The following is a 17,540-nucleotide window of genomic DNA, read 5'->3' as shown; positions in this document are numbered from 1 at the left end:
CCTTCAACTCTTTCATGCTTTTATTTTCCTCTTCATTTTTCATCACTTACACAAATTCTCATGTGGTGTCCACTCTCTCCCTCCAGCCATTCATCACTGTGTCACGCCATCTCTCTCTGTGTCTCTCTATTTATCTTAAACCCCCCCACCCCTTCATCTTCTTTATCTCCCTCTGTCTTTTAGTGACCACACCCTGTCAGCAGTATGCTTCAATCATGACTCTCATCTTTTTCACACTCGTCTTTTTCCCTCTCTTCCTTTTGCGTTCCCTACCTAGGCTGTGGAATACAAAGGGGGCTGCTTCTCCCCACTTGACAATCAGACACACTCCCTTTCACACACGCACCTTGTTTAGCTGTCACTCAGTGGCAGTGCAGCTGTCGTGTAGCATGTTATGTGAGACAACTTCTCTCTTTCTCTGTCCCTCACTCTCTCAGACTCCGGCAAACCTCAGCATGATGTTATTTTACTATTTACTCTCACAAATACAGAAATACACAGAAATAAAGAAAGAGTTGGGTAGTATCGATTCAGTTTGAAGTCATAAACCTAAACATACTCTTACAGTATTTACAATAAAGGAACAATGTGTGGGATTTAGTGACATCTAGTGGTGAGAACTGCATGATAGCAACCAGCTAAAGATTCCTTCAGTGTTCATTGTTGAGGTTTTAACTGGGAGCCGAATTATCCACAGTGGTCTCTTCCTCTCCAAAACTAACGGACCTGGTGATTAAAGCCTGTTAAAACACTGAATAAATCAGTTTTACGTTAAAAATCAGTGTTTTTCCTATGCTGTTTGGTTTGTCACAGATGGGCTGCTAGCCCTGCACCTGCTAACTCCCAGGTAGGATTCCTTCAGTGTTCATTGTTCAGGAGGTTTTAACTGGGAGCTGAATTATCCACAAAGGTCTCTTCCTCTCCAAAACAAATGGACCAGGTGATTACAATCGCTACAAACGCTAAATAAAGCAGTTACACATGAAAAATCAGTGTTTTTCATGTGCTGTTTGGCTTGTCGCAAACAGGCCACTAGCCTAGCAACTGCTACTATGTGATCACCTCTTTCTCTGCAAACTGAAGATCCAGACATTTAGGAGATTTTCTTTAAGATCATTTGGATCTTAGAGAGGATAACACGCATCAAAGGGCTATGAGTTGGAATTGAGTATGCAGCCATTGCGGTGAGGACAAAGCCCCTGTACATGGGGTGCCTGCTCTACCAGGTGAGCTAAAGGGCACCCTGACATTTTGGTCAGTGGTTCCCAACTGGTGGGTCGCGGGCAGTGACGTGTTATTAGTCATGCATTACAGTAATACTATTACTTTTTCTAGTAACGAGTAGCGTAAATAATAACTTGAAATATAACATTACACCAGCTGACTCATTTTAGTTATTATTGTCCTGCGCACTCACATCTAAAGCAGCAAACTAGTTGGAAACGCTTACCTTAGCGGCTGGAAATCTTTGATTTTGTCAGGAGGAAAGATGACGAGAACACTGTTGCTGCAGGTAGTCAGACTAAAACTCTTTCCACTGCAAAAAGCACGTCCCCAAACCTCTGGTCTGAAACGCCTCTGCTACTACGACCAGCAGCACGACTACATGAAGCTCCAGGAAATACACCCCACCAAAGGTCCACCCTCCTGGGCCACAGAGGTCAGCTGTAGCACTGCACTGGCTAAACAACCCAGCTACAGGCTACAAAGAAGTGATGAAGCTTGTGGCTGAATATGCGGTGGATAAAATGTTGCTCCGCGAGTGACTCCGTCTTTCAGGCAGAGCCTTTGGGAAAATACCAGTCGCAGGTAACAGAAAACCCCCAGGTAAATAGAAGTTATCTAGTCTTAGCTACACTTAACGGCTATTACCCAGACATTCACACAGAGGCACACATCTGATTTTGGGGAGATACGCAATTACCAATTTTATGGGGTGTGATGGAAAAGAAATTTACCGAGTAGTGTAACAAATTACAGTCGGCAGGGAGTAATAGGTAAAGTAATATTACATTTTTAGAGTAACAAGCCCAACACTGCTCGGGAATGTGTCTAATGTCATTAGACATTTGAAATATCCTAAACCCAGTTTTCATTCCAACCAAAAGTTAAAGTCTGTCCGACGTTTGAGTCCAACGTCCCTCTGACATCATATTGATGTCCAGAGCCAGTTTGGATGGCGATGCAACATGGCGGACTCCGTAGACGAGGACCCCCTCCCTTTATAGATATAAACGACTCATTCTAAGGTAACAAAAACACAATGACTCTATTTTCAGGTGATTGTACACTAAAGAAACCATAGTTACATTATTATATTTCATATCTACCAATATGTCCTCCTAAATCCTGCACACTGGACCTTTAAAGTTTCAGACAGACTCCACATGCCAACCACAAGCTGACCCAGACTTGTTTCACCACATTACAATTAATGTTTCAACTCAAGAAACCAACTGACGTTAGTGAAACAGGCCAGTTTGATAAATGAGTGCCGTCGGCTCATGTGGTTAAAAAGAGAATGAAAATTAGCGAGGAAGGAAGTGAGATAAAAACAAGGAGGAAGAGGAGAGACAGGGATGAGGCTGTGTCTTGATACTCAATTTGATGATAGTTTGTTTTCCTGCCAACAAAAAAACAGCAAACTCATACTGGAACAGAAAGAGGATGTTTATAGGTTTGAGCTGGAGAGCTAAACCAATATATACGGGTCAATAAAGGTCAATCACTAATAATAGATATCAGCTGTGGTTCACCGCTGATCATACAAATGATTTAGATTCTTCTTCTACAGTCTCTTTAGGTTTCTTGAGAAAGCAACTTTAAGTAATTTACATTAAAAAAATTAAGAAATTGCGATTATAAATACCTCGGCTCCAAATATCGACCCTGGTGGTGTCATGTCAGGCATGTACTGGTGTATTTTACAAGAGAACATGAAAATATACAAGTCAGAGCATTTAATTGGCTCACATCCAGTATGTGTTCTTGGAAAACTAACATCCTACTACATCTTACACAAACTGGGACATTCCCAGTTGCCTACAGTAATGGTCTCATCACTGAGCTGAAAGTTTAAAGGCAGAGCTCAAACAAATATGTAAAATATGAACCCAAGAAAAATCTGCACGGGCACAAACTGAATCTATTTTTGAGCCCGAAGGGTAAAAGAGACTCGAACAGGAATTTCAGTCTGGCCTGACCTGACCTATTCTCCAGGTCCAGTCAGTGAATAATTAATAAGAAGCTGGAGGCCAGTAGAGACAGTGAGGTCACTGTGCTCTCAGCTATGATACATTCAACTAAATGAGAATTAATAGAGATTATTATATTGATTGAAGACCATCTTATAAGAAAAAACAGAGGCATGTTTCATTGTGTATCGAAAATACACATCATCTAATCGTCTGAATGAATTCACATAACAGTGAGGTAAAAAATAATCAATAAAAAAAATCCCCTTAAACTGGCAAAAAACATGTTAACAGCCTGGTACAAAAATCCCTTTTGGTCTCTATAGCTAATTTCAACGTTTGTGACAGCTGTACAGGGAGTGAATTTTGAACCCATTTACATTTTATTAAGACTGAAAGTTAGTCATATTTAACAGCGTGTCCACTTTGACTGACAGGCTGCAAGGCATCAACACAGGCTGATGTTGTGTTCACACTGCGCAAATAAAACATTTTGTGTGAGTAAATTACATGTAAGGTCAACGTAAAGACGCAATTAGACGCAAATTCTAACCAGGTAGTGGGATGGACGCAACAAACCCAACACGAATGACGCAAATTAAGCGAGTAGTGCGATATCACGTCATATGCTTATTCATGAGAGCTGAAAAATCGAAACTTCGGCAATCAGTTCGTGCTGTGATAGCCAATCAGTATTAAGATCCTCCAGGAACGTAGGACGCCGAGGATGTTCATTTATCAATATCAGCACAAAATATTCTGGGGTTCAAACTCCTGCAAGTAACATGACAGGAAAGTTCGTACCGCGTTTGGTGTGAGCACAACATAAGAGTCAGATCCACCCCAAACTCCTCCGCAGCTCCACACTCTTATCCAAATGTTTGGTTCAATTGAACTCAAGTTCGTTTGCCCCCTTAGTGCGGTTCATTTGGGCAGGTGTGAACACAGCAATCACACTCAGGTGCACACCAAAACAACCGGACCAAGACCTTTTTGAAGAGGTGGTAACAAACTGGTGCGGTTCATTTGTGGTGAGAAGGTGTTCCGACCTGGATCCGAACCAACTGCAGTCACATGACACATTGTTTGGGTTAAACATGAGCATGTTACAGTCCTGGAGGATTATTAATGTGCACCTCCTCCTGTACTGCCTTAATATGCACATTCAGCACATCCAATGCATCAAAACATTGTTTTCTAGTTGGAGCCGCGCCTCGTTTTCAAACTGTATGGTTTGACTAAAATGAACAATGACAGCAATATAGTCCACGATGAGCAGCGCTAAAATCAACCTGCGTAGTTGTCCCTCCATTGTGACATTAGAAAGTGTCACATTTATCTTGCAAGTGTACTCTTCTTCAACGTTTGCTTTACTTCCTGGATTTTTCCCACATGGAAATTCTGACCAATCAAAAGCAGCTTTCTCACACAAGGTATTTGATCTGGTTCGCTTGTAAATGCTGCCGTGAGAACACGAACCAACTCTGGGCAATTATACAACTTTGTGACTAAATTAGTCCCTGATTCAGACCAAAGCGAGACAACTCTAGGTCTGAAAGTATCCTAAGTTTGTGTTCTTGCGTGACTTTGATGAATACGAACTTATCCTTTCAAAGTCACACAGTAACACACTAACTAATCAAAGCAGCAGCAGACCAGCAACTCCGGTGTTCAGCAAAGTTAAAAGCCAAAATTGTGGTTTTGTCTGTTTGAAGAGATGATAGATGTAACGGCTTCAGTTCCCCATTCGAAAGTGCTGTCTTCCAAAAAGGTAAAGCATTGAAAATATTCTAAATATAAATCAATATTGATTTTTTTAGATGGCTAAATCACGTTTGCAGCTGCTCTCATTCACATCAGCAGCTTCCATGGCGGTATTCCAAACTAGGGGCGTGCTGACTGCAATCTACTGCATCTAATACACTGACTATGTTTAAGTACCTCATACAACCACACATCAAAAAATCCGAACTGCCCCTTTAAGCCTCATTGTACAAATCCATCATCTTAAAATGGTAAACGGCAGTAAAACCTGATTTAATATCGTCGCCTTGCCCGACCAATCACCCCTGTCAGTGTCAGCAGCAGAGGGTCTTCCTCCTGTCTGTCCTAAAGCAAGCTGTGCTATAAACCCATTATATTCATATTGCTTTATGGAAATATAAATCATCAGCAGCAGTGGTCCCCGGTGGAATGAGTGGCGTCTATAAAAGTGTGTGCTTGAACAAGGATGGTGTCATAAAGAGTGTGTCAGCGTAAGGAGCCCCCCCAGGGTTCAACCAAGCATAGCCACATTTTTTACTCAAACAGGAAAAACCTGATAAAACGCTCTGCAGCGCCCGCTGTGCTGAGGTGTTATTGTCATAACATGGAGTCAAAAGCTCAACTTTCAGCTGAACCAGTCCATCACTCATCTGTCTGGACAAATACTCTCACTACTTAAAGGAGCAATAAGCGAAATTCATCATTTCTAGATTGAAGGAATTAAAAAATTGCTATGTGAAGAACTAGAGGTGTAATTTCATCTGGAGTATAGCATTACCTCACACACCCTCTTCTCTGTGTTGATCTCCAGCCCCTTGTTTACAAGCCGGTCCGGCTGCGTGTTCATGTACGTTCATGTGAATCCGCGTATTTTCGAAATGAAAAGGCAGAGAGCAGAATGTCCACCTGAAGACGACCAGGATCTGACATTACCTCTTAAGAAACAATAGTTGTTGGCAAAGAAGTTGTCGGATAAAGAAAGGGACAGAACTCGGATTAACATTGGCCTTGTATTTCCAAGGTGGAGAGCACTGCAAGAGCTAAAGGGGCTACAATCTGACTCGGAGCTAGCTCTTCTTCTCCTGGACAGGTAACAATTAAGAAACAACATCAAGTCAGATGTCTGTTTTAATTAGTGTTCCAGTAACGTTAGGCACATGTCGCTATGTCGATTCAGTTAAATTTAATGTTACAATCGTAGCATGGGTTAATGTCCGGAGTTTGAGTTATCAGTGGCTCTGTCCCAGCAATGGGTCAGGCGTTACGGTTGTGTTAGGTAAGTAGCCTGGCAGCCCAGCTAACATTTGCAATTAGCATTGTAAAATGTAGCCCGGCGGGCAGCCTGGCGGCTGTGTTTAGCTATTCCCCTGCCTACTTCAATGATGATGGTACCTGTAATAAATGTAATATATTTGCTGAGATGGAGGCGAGGCTCAGTGACTAGAAGAGCTNATTTCCTCGCCCCTGTGGCGAGTGAATCTGCCTGTAGTGAAACCGGGGCTAACCGGTGCTTCTTCCTCAGGCTCCACTTCACTCAGCTGCCAGCACAGCCAGTTAGCCTCTGCTAGCTTCCCAGATAACGTTAGCGCCGGCTCTCCGTTTGGATCCAACCGGAGCACCGTGCCCTGGTTTGTTATTCAGGTTAATGTGGGAAGAAGCAGTGGGTATATCAGGCAGCTGAGTGAAGTGGAGCCTGCGGAAGAAATACCGGGACCGTCTGGATGTAATAGTCCGTGGAGATGCTGCGGTGCCTGGCTGCATAGACCAGGCGAGTGGGGTGGGGGGTGGAGAGCAGAGGTAGAGGGAGGTGTGGCTCATGACACACTTTGTTTTGGTCTACAGGCAGTGCACAACAGCAAACCGCTTTTTGCCCCTACATACAGCTGGTTATGACAACAGTGTGAAGACTTAACGAAATGTCACTGTCTGATCAACATTAAATTGAGTTTAACCCAGTTACACATAAATATACGCAACAATAAAGCAAAAGTTTTGACATTTTGGGAAATATGCTTCTTCACTGACTTGCCAACACATTCTCACTCTGATCTTGTCACATATCGACATTTGGTCATGGACTTTCCACGTCCACATACGACGTGAAAGGTACCCTGGGTGCGTTGATTGTTGACGTTCTGGGACGCGATGTCAAGTTCTCCTCTTTCAAGATACACTTTTGTTTTCACAGGAAATTTAATATTCACATCCAGTCTCTTTCAAAATAAACACACTACATTGGTTCAAAAACTAGTGGCATTTTATTTCCTTCAACAACTAACACACATGGTCGGGTGCAGGCAACAAAAGCATGCGGTTTGGCTTTATAACCTTACGGGACGCGAACACCGCTCTACTGGGTGAAAGTCTGTATTTGTTGGATCCACCCACCCTACTCTGACTTTCGCTGCCTTAACTTTTGTTCTTTTGTGCTGAACTATAACGGTGATAGGCTGCATATCATGGCGACGTTAAAGGATGGCTTTTTCCGTCAGTGTCTGACGCTGCAAGTCACTGCCCAATCGCCAGATTTCGACAGCTTCAGAGTGACACCGATTGATCTTGCTGAGAGTAAGCTAAGATGATTGATACCATTCTCATGACTGGTTAGCTTAGCTTAGCATAAAGATTGGAAACATAGGGAAAAATTAGCCTTGCTCTGTGCAAAGGCAACTCAATCCACCTACTGGCACCTCTAAAGATCTGCAGAGGCCCATTTCTGCCAGTGTCATAAAGAAAAACAAAAAGATCCCGTAAGTCATTACAATAATGAAGTTTCTCTAAATGATAAATTATCTCAAAAATAATGAGAAACTTTTTAAAATAATCAGAAACTTTCCTATTATAATATTATTGTTTCGCCACCTCTTCAAGAAGGTCTCGGTCTGGTTGTTTTGGTGCACACCTGAGTGTGATTGCTGTGTTCTCTGGTTGTTTTGGTGCACACCTGAGTGTGATTGCTGTGTTCACACCTGCCCAAACAAAGCACACGTTGGGGCCAAACAAACTTAAATTTAATTGAACTGAATTAAACAGGGCAGGTGTGAAAGCACCCTAAAAGTCAATTTCTGCAAAGTCATGCAATTTCGTGGCCCTGCTTTGATTGTGCAAGAGACTGACACAGCAAACCAAAACTCTGACATGTAAGTAACTCATCAGAACATCCGACAGCTGGTCGGGAGCAGTTGATTGGGCCATGATCAGTCCTCGCTCCCCGGTGTACACTGCACTGCACACGACACCTGACAAAGCTGAAATTTGGTTCAAATTAAAATGAGTTGCACAGCTCAAAAATCAGGTCAGAAAGGTGCTCAAATCATACAATGTGTGCCCAGGCTATAGTCATTATTTCGATAAAGTTTCTCATTATTACATTATCCCACTGGCAGAAATGGGTGTCCATACTAATTAACACGATAAATCTTGTTTGTTTAATCCGTACAAAACCAAAGAGTATAACCAATAAGTTGTGGTTTTACAGGGTCATGGAGTCCTGTAAAACCACAACTTCCTGTTTGAAGTTAATTTAAAGCTCCTCTTGTCTCACCACTGCAGGTGCCTGGCACTTCCTTCTGGGAACTAGGAGTGCAAATAGTCTTAGTTGCTGTACCTATCCCGCTGTTTGTAAAATCACAGACAAAAGTTATTTAAAAAAAGGTCTCCTGTCATCTGGATAAGCCGCATGGGTGCTGCTGACGACCGAGGAAAAACAATTATCGTACAGTAACACACCTCAAATTGAATTCATGGACTGATATCACATGGATTTGCAAGTGTAATCTGCATTGATTTGGCAAGTTATTCCATTAAGCTGTGGGTACATGAGCTCTGGTAATTGCTTTCTCACACTCACACACACACACACACACACACACACACACACACACACACACACACACACACACACAGATACAGTATGTAAGCTATACACTCGGGCTGCGTGTGTAAAAAAGTGCCTAAATGGTTTCCCGACAGCATATTGGGTGGGGAGCCTTTATCTCTGCTTAGTGTGGAAAGAATAACGCAACTCATTTGGAGCCCATTCAAGCATAACCGCCTGATTCAGTCGGACTGAGAATGACTGAATAACCCAGACGTTAATTCTCTGAGGGAATGAATAATAATTTAATGTGGTAAAGGTATTCGCCGGGCAACGCTGATTGAATAAACACAAAGGTGTTTGTCAAGGAATGATTGAATAAGTATGGAGATGATCGGGGGTGGTAATCAGGTTTGTCAGGGGATGAGGAATGAATAAGAGGCTTTTTTTGTCAGGTGATGAGTGAGTATTATGTTCACGTATGTGACTCAATTTATCAAAGGCAGAGGAGGCGTTCCAGAGGGTAGTTTCAGCAATAATAGGACACAAACCCAGACGATATCATGATAAACTGCACATTCTGTAAATACACACACACAGAGAGTCACATCCAATGCAAACGCAACATAGGTATTGTTTTTAGCCATGTTAGCAGAGAGGCTCTAGCAAAGTCTGTCGATGGATTGGTCCACCACTTTGGTCAAGTAGAAATATCTCAATACCTACTCAATGGATTGCCATTAGATACTGTACACACATTCATGATTACCAGAGGATAAACCTTAATGACTTTAGTTGTCTCTTAACTTTTCATCTAGTGATACTATTGAGTCAAAATGTCAATTTAAATGACTAAAAGCTGACCTACAAAACTAAAGTCCGTTTATGTTTAGTGCTGATAAGCAATGATGGCATGCTAACATGCTAAACTAAGCTGATGAAACATTAAACATTATATCTGCTTGTAGCATGACAATATTAGCATGCTGATGTCGGCATTTAGCTCCTTTAGGAGGTCAATGCTATGTTTCCTCAGCCCGATGATTTTTTTTTCTCCATCCAAATTAAGCCTCATGTTCCCTCAACATCAGAGCGAACCCTTCCATAATTGGGTTATGGTTGCCGAGGATAAAATCCATCTATAAGTTTTTGAGATATCACTCTAACAATATTGATAACAGACAGACAAATAAACACACGGATGAGCAAGAAACATCAATCGCCTCAATGTCAGGAGGTACTGATCTGAGGGAACACAGGGTTGAGGTAACATAGGGTTAATGGAACAGAGGGTTAAGGGAATGGGGTTGAGGGAACATAGGGCTTGGGGAACACAATACTGAGGGATTAGGGTTGAGGGAAATGGGCTGAGGAAACATAAAGCTGAGGAAACAAGGATAAAGGAACATATGGCTGAGGGGACACAGGGTTGAGGTATTAGTGTTAAGGGAACAAAGGGCTGAGGGAACACAAAGTTGAGGGAACAGTGAGTTGGGGGAACAGAGCTGAAAGAACTTAGGGCTGAGGGAACAGGAAAACGGAATGTAGGGCTGAGGGAACAAGGATAAGGGAACATATGGCAGAGGGGACATAGGGTTGAGGTATTAGTGTTAAGGGAACAAAGGGCTGAGGGAACACAAAGTTGAGGGAACAGTGAGTTGGGGGAACAGAGCTGAGAGAACACAGGGCTGAGGGAACAGGATAAGGGAACGTAGGGCTGAGGGAACATAGGGTTGAGGGATTAGTGTTAAGGGAACATAGGGCTGAGGGAACATAGAGTTGAGGGAAGTGTGGTTTAAGGGAACATAAGGCTGAGGGAACACAGGGCTGAGGGAACATCAGGCTTATGGAACAGTGTAGAGGGAGCATAAGACTGAGGGAACATGGGGCTCGGACAACAAAGGGCCGAGGGATTGGGGTTGAGGGAACACAGGGTTGAGAGAACAGGGTTAAGGGAACATGGGGCTTGGGGAACATAGGACTGAAAGAACATACAGTTGAGGGAACATAGACACACTCTCCTCATTTAGCTTTGTTTGTTTTCAGTTTGTTATCAGTTGCATTTCGTTTTTACTAACATGTTGGCATGGATTCACACACACACAAGCATACAGTACATTATTCAAGGTCATTCAATCAGATATCACTCAGATACTGAGTGTCATGTGAGCTGCAACCAACGATTACTTTATGAATTATTTAATTATATTTTGTGACCGATTAATTAACCGTTTAGTTTACAGTGTCAGAAAATAATCACTGCAACATCTAAAAGCTCAAGGTGTGGCCTTAAAACCACTGGTTTTGTCATAAAACAATCCAAAAACAAAATATATTCAATTTATAGTGACCTAGAAATACAAAATAGTTTCAATACACTTACTGTACTATGTCACACATATATAATATCATGCATGTTTTAATAGAGATAGAAGAAGTGACTCATTTCCTGCACAAGTCAAGAAACTTTCAGTGCATTGCAGATTCTAATATTTTTTTAGATGACACACCAACAATTAGCAGTGACAGCTCTGTGAAGGAGAACATGAGGTTCACAGTTGTGGAGCAGAAATGAAAACTGCTGCCAAGAAACACACTCAGATAGTATCTCTTGATTTTGATGAAGCTGACGCTCAAGTGATTTTTCAAGAGAAATAAATCTGTTACCTTTTCAGACGAGGGCGACAAACTCTTGACAGAAGTTGCTCTTGTTGCAGAGATCTGATCCCACTGCTCAGCTGTCACACTGACAGGAGACTTGTAGACATGAAGGCTGAATCCAGGCCCAGCCCACTCTAGCCACAGATCACACTTCCAGTTTGCTGCCGTTGCTGTAAAAACACACTGTAAAAGTTTTTTTTTCTTTGGTACATTTTGTCCTGTACTGTTCAGTTTCATGCAAAGAAAGTCACAGAGGATCCCGCCTATGTTTACTGGATACACTCGGCTCAGTGGACACAGGAATAACTTCTAACAGGGTAGAGATTGTAGCAATCAGGAACGTTGACACTGACATTTAGTCGACCCTTATTGCTACAGTCCTAATAATAGATACTGATCATTGAACAGTGTACATGCAGTATGCTAAAAGTTTAAAAGCAGAACCTAAAATATAAAGTCAAAAACAATCTGTACGGACACACACTGAACCTAGAGGCCCAGACACGACTTTCAGGCTGGCCTGACATGACCTGTACAACAAGAGGTTTGTGCCTCCAGATGTGATGAAGAGAGGAGATACTGTCAGATACAGATAAGAATGACAACTACAAATCACATTTACTTTACCAAAGAATACCTAAAGTTTTTGTCATACTTGAGAAAGGATCATTATATCTGCAAATATTTAGTCGCACTTATTTCCAGGTCGTCTGAGCCTGCACAAAAGTATAGACACCTACTAAAGGGACAAAAATACACATTTTTCCCTTTACTTGTAGTGCTATTAATTTAATCTCGATTGTTTTGGTATGTGTTGCTGAGTGTTGGTGATATTACTGGTAGCTCACCTAGCACCACTGAGCTAGCCAGCGTTCTAGCTCAGCAGAGCAGGATGCAATAAATGTTTACATCTCACGAGTACAAACCTCTCATCCATGAGTAGATGCACACTTCCTTCTGCGCGGTGATACAGTTAGCAGGTGTAGTTCGGTAGAAAGAAAATAGTTCCTACATGAAATTGTTAACAACAAGGTATGCGGATTATCGTCTATCTGGTGACCAGGTCATGATTTCTGGAAAGAGACATTGCTGTTGAGTTTTCGGCACTTTGAGCACCACAATAAGGCCCTGATCACGCAGAAAGCATTTTAGCAGCTGGAGGCGCCTTTTTGTAATTGTTTTTAATGAGAATGAAGCTTTTTGCTTGCGGGTTTGTGTTGGGCTGCACCTCATGTTTCTGCGCTCAAGGCACCTGGCATTTTTTAAGTTGAAAAAACTTCAGCTCAGAGCGGAAAAGCACCCCACGTCATCTGTTCACAATTGGTCATGAACTTATATAAATGCACTACATCGGTACGCATAGACTTTTTTTCCTTCAACAACAAAATCACGGTTAGGTATAGGAAAAAAGAACAAAGTTTGGCTTTACAATCTTTCAGGATGTGAACACCGCTCTCCCAGGTGAAAGTCACCACCACCCCTCCCGTCCACCCTCCTCGGATTTTTGCCGCCTTAACTTTAGTTTTTGTTCCACCACGCTTTCCCCTGACACCGCTGTTAAATTATAATGGCTCTCACCCTTAACCAGAGCCACAGCAAGTACCCTCTGTGTCCATTTTCTAGTCCCTGTTGAGTCAGCCCACCAACATGAGCTTAATACTTTCTAAGGATCGTCGGGTTTCCCAAACTAATAAATATCCCATATATAAACACAAAACTGCTTTGCTAATAGTGATTATTTTAAAGATACTTCGGAGATCATTTAATAAAAAAATAGAGGTTTATACATGAAAAGTACACGTCATTTGAGGTGGTTCTCTCATAAAAAATCCTTCCAACTGAAAAAAAAAAAATTGTACAAATTCATCATCTTAAAATGGTAAACGGCAGTAAAACCTGATTTAATATCGTCGCCTTGCCCGACCAATCACCCCTGTCAGTGTCAGCAGCAGAGGGTCTTCCTCCTGTCTGTCCTAAAGCAAGCTGTGCTATAAACCCATTATATTCATATTGCTTTATGGAAATATAACTCATCAGCAGCAGTGGTCCCCGGTGGAATGAGTGGCGTCTATAAAAGTGTGTGCTTGAACAAGGATGGTGTCATAAAGAGTGTGTCAGCGTAAGGAGCCCCCCCAGGGTTCAACCAAGCATAGCCACATTTTTTACTCCAACAGGAAAAACCTGATAAAACGTGCATAAAAAAAGTGATTTTAGTTTTTACTCTAAACTGCTGTGAAAAATTAAAACAAAGCAAATAAACTGCTGCAGAGACATAGCCAACAACAGAGGCCTTCATCAAATCATCCCACGTCTTCAGCAGATTATAAACCCCATAATGAAGCTACCTCACCTTTTGACTTCCTGCGAGACTGACAGAGTCATTTTGTTGCGTAACACTGATGTCCTTTGCTGGTTCAATACCTGGACAGTTGTGTCCATTAACATTTTAACAGCAGCTTGTCCACAAATAACAGTCAGGCTAAAAGGCTCAGCGGCAGTCAGACTGTCCCTCCTTCTGCTTTTTTTAGCTGATTGATTATTATACTTCAGGCCATCTACTGATCCTGCAAGGAGGGTCATTTCTCTGTTCTTCGTATGGATTTTTTTTTACCTCTATCTTCAAAACAAACCCAACTGGAGCTGTATGTAACCTCAGCCGACAGCGGGTGAAATTACAGGACAGATTAAACATTCAAGATACAACATGACAGAGTGAGGCTAGCTGTTTCCCTTTGATTCCATTCTTTATGCTAAGCTAAGCTAACCTGCTGTGGGCTGTAGCGTCATATTTACAGTACAGACATGAGAGTGACAGTTGTGATAAAATATTTCTATAACAGCAAGATGAAAGCCAAACTGAAAGCTCTGAGTGCACTGATAGATGCATGCCCCTATTGATGAGCAGCATTATTTGTATGACACTTTCCAAAAGTCTTTAAAGGGGTAACTTTGGCGTTTTCTAACCTTGACCCTATTTTCCCATGTGTTTGTGTCGAAGTGACTAATGGGAGCAACAGTTTTTTTTTTTTTAAATTGGTCCAGTATTGAGCAAGAGGACTGCAGCAGGCAGCTGTGAAATGGGCGAAAAATGTAAGTCAGGGCATGTTCGCACTGTCAATGTACGTCAACTAAAGTGTCTGACAACATTATGGAAAAGATTCCCTTAAGAGGTCGACATCTTTGTTAAAGTGTAGGATCCTTTTGTTTAACCAGAAACAGCCTCAAAATCTCCATCACCAAACCCACCAGACCATTAAAATAAACAGTAATTTAAAGAAACCCTTACCTATCTTGCATTTCACACAGCTCTTCGAAAAAACTTGAACAGCAAACACTCCTCCTCCCTTGTATGTCCCACCCACCTCTTCCTCCTAACTCTAACCACTGCTGAGAACTACCTTTGATATGCACAACTGATGCTACAAAGTCAAAGCATGCACAGAGTTCTCAGCAGCTGCCTGAATCCAACATGTGATCAGAGCTGCAGTAAATTCAAACATCAATGGGCTGCCACCAATATAAGCTAGAACTCATGCATGCTATATGGAAACATGCATGGATTTTGGCTTTGAAGCAACTTGGTGCTTCTTGGCCAGTTCAATACGCAAGTGTTTTTATGTGGCCTTTTGCTGACATCTAGTGGAGACAGAGAGCAGTGATATAAAGGGTGGGAAGTAATGTGTGTGTTTGTAATGATTTATTCTGAGTAGTGACATCATTCCTCAGGGAATTACAGTATCTGATCCAGCCAGGTGTGTGACAACATACTACATGCAGTGTGATGTACTGTTTCCCCTGTAAGATAACATTCCCTCTGCTCACTGTCGGCTGCGTAACTTATCAGCTCCCAGAGTATCATCTATTCGACTGAGGGATATCTGTTGGTGGTAAATGTATTTAATCCTGAGACACAGCTCTGTAACTGAAAGGACAAAGGTTTGATCCTGGGAGAAAGACGAGACAAAAGACAAGCTCAGCTAACTGAGGTGATAGAAACGTAGATCAAAACCTTGCATCGGGTGCTTGTGGAGAATGAGAAACGACAGGATCGACAGGAAGGAGGCACTGAACACATTAAACCTTTGGTCATGAGAGTGACAGAAAACAGAATCTCAATCAAAGTGAAGCTTTTTGGATCCATCAGCTGGATGCTTTAAAGTATCCTGGTCTGAATGAGGGTACAGACGTCACATGTTTTTTGTGATTTGTCATTATTCTTTACAAGCCATTATGTGGGTCATGTGATGGCCTCCGATTGCTTCCTGCCACTATATATGGGGCCATACCTGTGCTGTATGTTTTGAAAGCCCTGACGAAGGCCTGTAGTACGAAAGAGGATTTGGAGTTAGCGAGGTAACTTCAGGGTTAACTCAGGGTTTTCAGTACTATGAAGCTGGTTCTCTTTTTACCAGAATAAATCACCGTGGTAACTTGTGCTGCTCCGGGGCAGGTAATGTTCACGGTATCGTATCACAGCCTGCCAACACCCCGACCTCTGACCAATCAGACCACTGAAAAAAAAAGTATCCATGGACACAAGTCTGGAGTCTGAGGTAAAAAGGAGGAGCCTATATATTGTTAGAGGTCAGGAGAATCATGTAATTGTTTCAGGGCTCTGTTTCCACTGGTTTTAAAACCAAGCTTCTAACAAACACAGAGATCGTTTATCCACTAAACACATGATTTTAACTTATGCAAAGTTTGTTTTAGTCTGTAGTGACAGTGTTGATATTTTACACTCTGCTTCCATCACTGCAGCTCAAAATAATGAGACACCTGCGTGATGAGAACGAGGATAAACCAGATAATATTTTATTAATAAAATAATCCACACACTGTTAATTTGCTCCTGTTATTATAAATGCAACGTGTGGTTAAGAAAGATGTCCTCAGTCAGTAACTAGGCTACTTTTCCACTCTTTACTTCAGCAGCAGAAACAGTCTGGTGTTACTTTAAAGTTTTATGTGACGTATTCAGAGGAGTTTCATCATCATCCAATTAAACATCAAAAAATAATGTATACTAATGTCACATAGGCCCATAGCTCTAACCAGCTTTGTAGTACCTGCTATCCAGACAGCCAATGTTAGGTTTAGTCAAACCAGATTTAAAAAAAAAGATATCCAGGGGAAGTTGAACTGGCTTCGTGGTACCGGCCTCTGCAGTGGTCGACACGTGTTGGCTCTTTTAATGATTTAGTCACTACAATAAAGGCTTTTTCAATATTTCCCTCCTTGTTTTTCTATATTTTTTCAAAGTGCCTGGATCGCCTTCCAGACGATAATTTTGTTGACTTTGAATGATGACTTGTTTAAACATGACTGTTTATCAATGGGGCGTTGGCGGCTTAGTGGATAGAACAGGCGCCCCATGTACAAGGCAGCGGCCTGGGTTTGACTCCAGCCTGTGGCCCTTTGCTGCATGTCATTACCCCTCTCTCTCCCCCCTTCATGCTTAACTGTCCTATGTATAAAGGCAAAAATGCCCCAAAAAATATCTTAAAAAAAAAACAAAAAATTGTTTATCAATACCATATCAGCAAACATTTAAATCCATACTGTGGAGAGTAAAAATGACTGTTTTGCTTTCAATCAAACAGACAAACAAATGATATAACAATAGATAAATTTCAACTTTATTCATTCACAAAAAGGCTCATCCAGTGGTTATAAAATAGAGCTTAGTCTATATTTTAACATCTAGAACTGTACAACAGAACAAAGACCACAAATGAGACAAAATCAAAGAGTAAAACCTCTGACGTGCACAGAGAAAGAAATAACACTGATCATTGAAGAAATGTTAGATTTACAAATTGAAAAATTAAATAGCTATAAATCTGTGTTGTGTGTGCTGACTCGAGTAACGTAGGATTAACTTGATTAGTTTGAACAGAGGCTTTATGGTAAACAACGGTTTACATTCATATAGAGTTTCATGAGGGACACTTGTGTGTATTTCTCAACAAAAGGAGACTTTGTTTTCAGTAGTAGGCAAAGTGCAGACATCTGGAGGTGTTAGAAAGGATGTACCTGTGAGCATTAGTCCATTCTCACTGACAGTAGTACAAATATATATATGCTCGGTAAAGCTGACAGAAGAG

General features: G+C 41.6%; 1 protein-coding gene across 3 annotated transcripts in view; it reads right to left on the bottom strand.

The window, feature by feature from the left end:
• The window catches only part of arhgdig (Rho GDP dissociation inhibitor (GDI) gamma), a 55,403-nt gene extending 43,805 nt beyond the window's left edge, over positions 1-11,598 (bottom strand). Inside the window, exon 1 of one of the 3 annotated variants that reach the window (XM_050068338.1) lies at positions 11,443-11,598. The gene's annotated coding sequence lies outside the window, so the exon portion shown is untranslated. Of the gene's footprint in view, positions 1-1,450; positions 1,686-11,442 lie in introns of those variants that run through there. The other 2 variants (XM_050068339.1, XM_050068337.1) reach the window with 2 other exon arrangements.
• Positions 11,599-17,540: the final 5,942 nt, after the last annotated feature.

This window comes from Epinephelus moara, chromosome 18, assembly GCF_006386435.1.
Source record: "Epinephelus moara isolate mb chromosome 18, YSFRI_EMoa_1.0, whole genome shotgun sequence".
Classification (NCBI taxonomy): domain Eukaryota; kingdom Metazoa; phylum Chordata; class Actinopteri; order Perciformes; family Serranidae; genus Epinephelus; species Epinephelus moara.
This window is presented reverse-complemented; position numbering and strand designations above follow the sequence as displayed.